The sequence below is a fragment of the Aegilops tauschii genome, chromosome 7 (genome assembly GCF_002575655.3).
Source record: "Aegilops tauschii subsp. strangulata cultivar AL8/78 chromosome 7, Aet v6.0, whole genome shotgun sequence".
In the NCBI taxonomy this organism is placed as follows: domain Eukaryota; kingdom Viridiplantae; phylum Streptophyta; class Magnoliopsida; order Poales; family Poaceae; genus Aegilops; species Aegilops tauschii.
Genome location: NC_053041.3, coordinates 93,782,778 through 93,790,388, shown reverse-complemented (window position 1 = coordinate 93,790,388; position 7,611 = coordinate 93,782,778). Strand labels below are relative to the sequence as shown.

General features: G+C 51.7%; 1 pseudogene; it reads left to right on the top strand.

Annotated features, from left to right (window-relative positions):
- Positions 1-3,054: 3,054 nt before the first annotated feature.
- LOC109752601 (4-hydroxyphenylacetaldehyde oxime monooxygenase-like) lies at positions 3,055-6,663 on the top strand (annotated as a pseudogene).
- Positions 6,664-7,611: the final 948 nt, after the last annotated feature.

Genomic DNA, 7,611 nt, shown 5'->3' with positions numbered 1-7,611 from the left:
AAACAGTGAATATAGTAAGGACTTAAATGCTCAGGAGTTACCTCTGACTCGGAGCTCTCGCTTAATTGCATCAGCTCCGACGCAGTAGGCCTACTTCCTTTTTTGCGAGGGGCGGCTTTCTTGGCGGCTTTCTTCGCCTTCCTGGCTTTCTTGGCCGCCTCATGGTCATATTTGACCCGCCAGAACTTATCATCAGCCTGAAAAATACAATGATGAATTCTTAAAACGGTTCAGATGAAGGTTATATGCAGACGAAGATAAAAAGTTAAAGTCAGCGGCTTACCGCTGGGGCTGGATTGGTCTTGCAGAAGGGGGCTAACCCGGTCCTTCCGCAGTCTGCCAGGCTCTCGTTTAAAAGAGCCTTGGTCTCCTCCTCTGCAACGTCTTCTGGAAGATCATTGCGACTGTGCCTCTGAGGGTCATCCTTTCGCCCGGTGTACTCACACATTAAGCCGGGGCGGCGGCTCAATGGGATCACCCGCCATGAGATCCAGACCCGGACCAGGTCGATTCCGTTCAGACCGTTGCCCAGGAGGGCTTTGATTTTGTTGATAGTAGGAAGCAGAGGCTGGCGCTCCGCTGGAGTCAGCTTGTCCGACAGTGGGTGAGTCGGCTCTAGACGTGTTGGGCGAAAGCCGGGCAGCGGGCTTTCGTCAGCCGGGGACGTATCTTGGCAGTAGAACCAAGTCATGTTCCAGTCCTTGGGGTGGCTCGGGGGCTCTGCATAAGGGAACAGACAGTCCCTACGCCGCTGGATGGAAATGCCACCTAGCTCCAGACTTGGCCCGTTGGCACACTCATTCTGGCGGTTTAAGTAAAAAAGTTCTCTGAAGAGCAGCAGGCTAGGTTCTTCTCCTAGGTAAACCTCGCAGAAGACTTAAAAATTGCAGATGTTGGATACGGAGTTGGGTCCTATATCTTGAGGCCGCAAGTCGAAGAAGTTGAGCACGTCCCTGAAAAACTTTGAGCCGGGCGGTGCGAAGCCCCGGCTCATATGATCTGCGAAAATCACTACCTCCCCGTCCTTTGGCTGTGGTCTCTCTTCTGACGGGTCAGGAGCACGGTAGGACATGATTTCCTTCTTAGGCAAATATCCGGACTTAACAAAATTGGCTAGGGTCTCGTTGGTGACGTTGGACCTCATCCAGTTGCAAGTGATGGGAGCCTTGGGAGGCATGGTGAAAGTTGGCGGTCTATGACAAAAAGGAAAAATGTCCGGGTTAATTATAAGCCGGAGATCTACAGTTCAAAACTAAGGTGGCGGCTTATGAAGGGGACTAATGATATATACTCTGGTACAGTGGGTTATTTAAGCCACAGGGGCATTCAGAGTAAGTTGGTTATCTACGGCCTTACCACAGTTAAGCCGGAGGATTCTACGAAGCATGGTTTTCTTTAAAGCCGGAGGATTCTATGGCGCGTGGTTTCTTTAAACCGGAATTATAAGCCGCCAAGATTCAATGGTTGCAGTTTTTACTAAGTGTGGTAAAACAGGTTTCACATATTGCAGTAACTTTTTTGGATCAAAATGGTCGGGCAAAGGAAAAAAATTTCTAGACCTAGAAACCGAAGTGAGGGAGTTCTTGGGTTCGAACAAGGTTCTTATGCAGTACAAGGAAGGCTACTTGCATGTGAAATGGATCTTAAAACAACTACCGCACTAGTTCTATGCAGGCCTAAGATCAAGCAGGAGCAGTAACTAGGAGAACTACCGAACTTGTGGGCAATGGTGACGAACACGAAGAACGTGGATGAACCCTACTGCAGATCTACTCTACGGGGTAGTGAGAACTTACCGGAGCTGAAGAGGTGCGGGAGTCGCCGCCGTTTATCTGGTCCGAGTCAGGGTGATGCAGCGGCCAAGGTTGACGAAGACCGGAGGCGAGACGACGGCGGCGGAGTGCGAGCTCAGTGAGAAAGGCAGCGGCGCGAGGAGGAAGAAAGGAGTGTGAGGAGAGCCCGTCGGGCCGGCCTATTTATAAGGCAAGGTCATAAGTGGGCGCGAGATTCAAGGAGACCACGGCGTGGTTATCTCCCCCCCACGACGCCTCGATTTTCGGAATGACAGTAAAAGCAAAGATCCGTTGCGGATCTAGTGGAGTAAAAACGGGCTTAATGGAAGATGACGTCACGGCGGATTATCCGGAGTCCAGAGGATGATGTCACGCCGGGTTATGACCTTCCCATGAATGGTAAGCCGGAGATTTTTTCTGTCGGCAGAGTTGAAGATTGACATGAGCCGGCTCAAATCAATCTGGGGCCTAATGTTGAGGATATAGACCTTAGAGTCACCCGCCAGGAGGGGCCGGGTTACTCATATGGTCGTTGCCAGAAGCCCGGAGCTAAGCTTGAAGACGATGGGCCGGAGATGGGCTAAGACCCGGATATGGCTTAAGGCCCGTAGTTACAATCATTATTATGGTAGAACTTGTAGTGTAAGGCAAGTATAGTTGAGAGTCCGAGCCGGACACTCTTATGAGCCGGCCGGGACTCTAAGGGCTGCTGGGCGTCGGCCTCCCTATATAAAGGGACGACCCGGCAGCGGTTTAGGGACAAGAACAATCTCATTGAGAGCCGGGCATAGCTGTTTAGCTCCCTGGTGATCGTAACCCTAATCAATACCACCTCAAACTGGACGTAGGCTTTTACCTTCACCGTAAGGGGCCGAACCAGTATAAACCCTCGTGTTCCTTGTCCCGCATAACCCCTTCAAGCTTCCTAGTTGTGATGGCTCCACGACTAAGTCCTAGCTCGAGGACATCTGCCGTGATAATTCCACGACAACGTATAAACTTCAAACTTTGCAGGACAACAAAACATTCTAATTACTATGTGGGGAAAACCTTTCAGATTTATTTCATGCATTTTAAATGCTAAAAAATATTTTTTTAATCAAGAAAAATCTCATTTTGTATATTTATGTCGGTCCAAAAAATCTGAAAGTTTTTTCACACATTGAAGTTGTAAAGTTTGTTTGATCTGGAAAGTTTGAAGTCTATATGTTATTTCATTTGAGAGAAACAAAAAGAGAAATCTTCTTGTTGTAAGTTAGTTGGAGAGTACGAATCTCAAAGCAATGTTGGAGGGCTGAAGATAAGAGGTTCCATGTAACTCGACCTACAGAGAAACTTTACCAGGAGTCAGGGAGAGGAGGGTGCTGGCGGTGGCGGCGGGAGCGCCCTCCCCATCGCCCACGGGAGCGACATGGGAGGATATGCGAGATCCCTATTTTCTTGTACGTGAGCGAGGGAAGCAACCGCGAAAGCTGGGGTTGACAAAGTTTTTGCTAACAGAAAAATGAGTATGACAACACAATCGTGATCGCGACATGCGACATGTCAACCCTCCATAGCCATCTCAAACACTCATCTGCACTGCACAGCCCAATCAGTGAAGACGCACACTCTCCCCATCTCCCCGTGTGTGTATATACTATATAACTGTATATCCAGCTGCCTACTGTGCCCCATTGGCTTCTCCAAGAGCACAGCAGCAACAATGGCGCCTGATCTTCTGAGCCCCTCTCCAGAACTCAAGCATGTCCTCATGTGGTCAGTACCACTACTAATCATAGCTCCTACGGTAATCTTCTTGTACCTGCAAGCTGTGGGCAACAAGAACCCCATCCGTCTTCCCCCGAGCCCCATGCGGCTACCCATCATAGGGCATCTGCACCTCATGGTGTACGATCCCCACCGGTCGCTGCAGAGGCTGGCCCGCAGCCTAGGCCCCGTCATCCACCTGCAGCTCGGCGGCGTCACGACCGTCGTGCTTTCGTCGCCGGAGGCGGCCAAAGAGGTGCTCAAGACGCATGATGTCCATTGCTGCAGCCGGCCCCCCTCGCCAGGCAAGTCCTTTCGCCGGCTACCATACTCCTTTTCATATTGTTCACCTCTTTCCGAGTACAAGTGGTTTTCACTTTGGCGGCTGCTACCCATAAACCGGATGATAACTTGCCTTATCTGCCGTTCGATATGCTTAATCAAGCCCGTCAGTTTAAGCCCACACATCGCATCATGCTTGTCTCCACCCGCAGCATCTTTTGCAGCGTAGACAAAAAACCGCTCCATAACAGACGTCAGTCACAACTCCGGCGAGCGGGGTTGCCGGCGGCCGCTTGCACCATCCATGGCAGCAGCTCCACGGCAGCACCGTCGGCGCCTGGCGGCGCTGTGATCGCCGACAACGCTTCATTGCAACCCAAGTGAGCTTCAACGGCCCCCGCAGCGCGTCATTGCAACTCCGGCGGCTATCGGCGATGCTTCATTGCAACTCCGGCGCTCCCCGGCGATGTTGCATCACAACACCGTCGGCCGGACGATGTTTCATTGCAACTCCGGCGCTCTCCGGCGATGTTGCGTCACAACACCGGCGGCCGGATGATGCTTCATTGCAACTCCGGCACTCCTGGCGATGTTGAACTACAACACCGGCGGTCCCCAGCGATGCTTCATAGAAAATCCGACGAGCCCCCAACTGCAGCATCCCGCCACTTGCTTGAAGCACAGCAGAGCGCCGGCGGCCCGATGTTGCGCAACTCCTCTCCTCAGCCTCCCCGATGCAGCATGTGCGCTGAGTGGCGACCGCCTCGCGACACCGTCGTCGTCTGCAGCTCCGGTGGCTGCTACCACGCAGCCCTGCGGGATCTCGCGTCGCCGCCCACACCATGCGCACCATCACCCGCCTCGCAGCAACGGCTCGTCGTCGAACGACAGCCATCACGACGCAGCGACGCCCCTGATAGCAGCAGCAGCTCCGCCCGCCGTCGGCAAACATCGACGGATGCTGCGTCGAGAGTGTTTCATCACAACGTCGATGTGCTGTGTCTCAACATGGCCGCCAGCCGCATCGCGTCAGCAGCGGTGGTGCTTGGCGGTGCGGCCTTGTGCATGGCAGCAACCGTGCGGCGGTGCTGTGATATGAGAGAAAAGAAAGGAAAAATGAGCCTTCGGTCTGCTGAGAAGAAGAAAGGGCGACAAGATAAGATTGGAGTGGTGGAGAGGATAGGTACATGGGTGGTCCCATGGGACGCGTGGCCAACGGAGGAGGCGGTTTATGCGACGCGAAAGATCAGCCGGGTGATTTAAAACATTTCCCTTTCACTTTCCGTGAGATTTGACGAAATTCATCGAATTTCAGTAATTTCGTTAGACTCTCAAGTATTTACTTCCGGCCAATATATTTCAGTAATTTCAAAGTACACAGGAATTCAAATATTTTGAAAATTAATTTTAAAAAATTCAATTTTTTAAATTGAAAACAAGTGAATATTTTGGCCTTTTGGCCGAAATTTAAACTGAAATTTACTGAATTTCGGTTGGTGCTGAAATTTTTCTGAAACAGAAACCGAAATCCTAAATCTAGTAGTATTGAATTCCAGGTGCGAGATTGATGACCTTCGGCCAACAAGACATCGCCTTCTCGCCGTACAACGCGAGCTGGCGCGAATTGCGCAAGCTGTTCGTCTCAGAGCTCGTGGGGAGCAAACGCGTCCACACCTTCTCTCACGCACTAGAAGCTCAGGTCAGCGAGCTGATCCAATCCCTCTCACCGATGACGGAGCCCGTCAACCTCAACGAGATCCTCTTCACGCTCATTGACAGCTTCATCGGCACGGTGGCGTTCGGGAGCATGAAAGGTGCCAAGCTCATGAAGTACGCCAAGTTCCAGCGGGTGTTCAGCGAGGCCACGGTGGCCCTCTACGCCTTCTCCGCGCAGGACTTCTTCCCGGCGTCGCCCATGAGCCGGTGGTTCGACAAGCTCGTCGGGCTGGAGAGGCGGTACCTCAGGACATTCCTTGAGATAGACTCCTACTTGGAGATGGTGATCAGCCAACATATGGATCCTGGGAGGGTGAAGCCCGAGAAAGATGACCTTGTGGATGTGTTGATCAGTCTTTGGAAGGACGAAGGCAAAGTCACAAAGGACCACGTCAAGGCTCTTCTAGGGGTACTAACTAAACTAGCTTGGTCTTCTCTGTAGCTTCTCAACTGCATATATATTTTCTTATACTTCCTCCCTCCTAAGATAAGTGCCGTTGATTTCATACAACTTTGTATCAATTTTGTACTAAATCAGTGACATTTATTTTGAAACGGAGGGAATACTTTTTAAGTACGAATCCTAATTAATGTGGTTTCATATGCTTTTTTAAAAATCAGGATGCATTTATCGGTGGCACCGCGACGAGCTCGGTGACATTGTTGTGGGCTATGTCTGAGCTCATCAAGAATCCGACGGTGATGAAGAAGGCACAGGCAGAGCTAAGGAGTTTGGTCGGCGGCAAACAGAGACTAGTGCAAGTCGACGACCTCTCTAAACTCAAGGGACAAACCAGAGGAGTTCTACCCGGAGAGGTTTGACGGCGTCGACACTGATTTTTATGGGTCACACTATGAGCTCCTTCCGTTTGCCGCCGGGCGACGGATCTGCCCTGCTATCCCCATGGGATCCACCATTGTGGAGTTCACGCTTGCCAGTTTGCTGCATTCATTTGACTGGGAGTTGCCCAAAGACATGAATATAGAAGACGTCAGCATGGAAGGGACCGGCAGACAACTGTTGTGTAGGAAGACTCCTCTGTATCTTGTTCCATCATTTTATACTGGCTAAGAGCATCTCCAACCGATGATGTGCGTGTATAAATAATCAAAATTTACATCACCAAGACCCAAAAATGATGCTCCAACATATGATGTAGATGCAAAATTTACTCCATATTTGCTTCACATGTAAAATAGGGCATTTGGTGATGCAACTTTGCATCACCAGCCACACCCGAGCAAAACGCAGGCGGTCGCGCACGTACGCCCAACTGCCGCGCGCGTATACTCCCTCCCGCCCGCCCGCCGTCGGCCATGGCCATCCACCCGCATGACCAACTGTCCTCCCCATTCAAACCAAAATTGAACAAAAAAAAAGATGAAATTCATGCTAACCAGACAATAATTGCTAAATTTTAAAATATTTACAACCAAAAGGACACAACTTAACAACGTTCACCTAAACCAGATGAAAATTAAACTAAACCTAAACTAAACTAAGTGAGGTATCAGACACTGACCTCGTTTGCATGGCTTCCTTGGCTGGTGACACCTCCGTCGACCGTCGTCGTTGCCATCAGAGTCGTGGTCCTTCCAGCAGCGGAAGGGCACAAAGGGTCGTGGCAGAACTGATTGGCCGCCGCATGGCGCTCGCGGCGCAGCCAGTCGGCTGCCTCCGTTGCCTGGCGCGGGCACTCGACCGCATCGTCCTGGTGGCGATGGTTGGCCACGGACGTAGCCCCAGCTCATCCGCCCTTGGCCATTCTCTTGCCGAGGGCACATGCGACGCTTGGACTAGGACAACCCTATTTTGAAGAGTTGGTCACTGATCCAGTCCCGACGTGGGGCGGACATCTGGGCGGTGGTTCGGGTCCGGTCCTCGATCAAGGCCAACACGAGGTCGGGGTGTTGAGGACCAATCTGGCAGGACATTTGAAGTGGCGAACACAGCCTATCGGACCAGTCCTGGCGCACCAGCTCGGCTTCCATCTTGTCGACCGCCGTCATGGTGAGCAAGAAGGAGCCGCGCTACTGCCGCCACGTCCAAGGTAGTGGAGATGGCCACGCG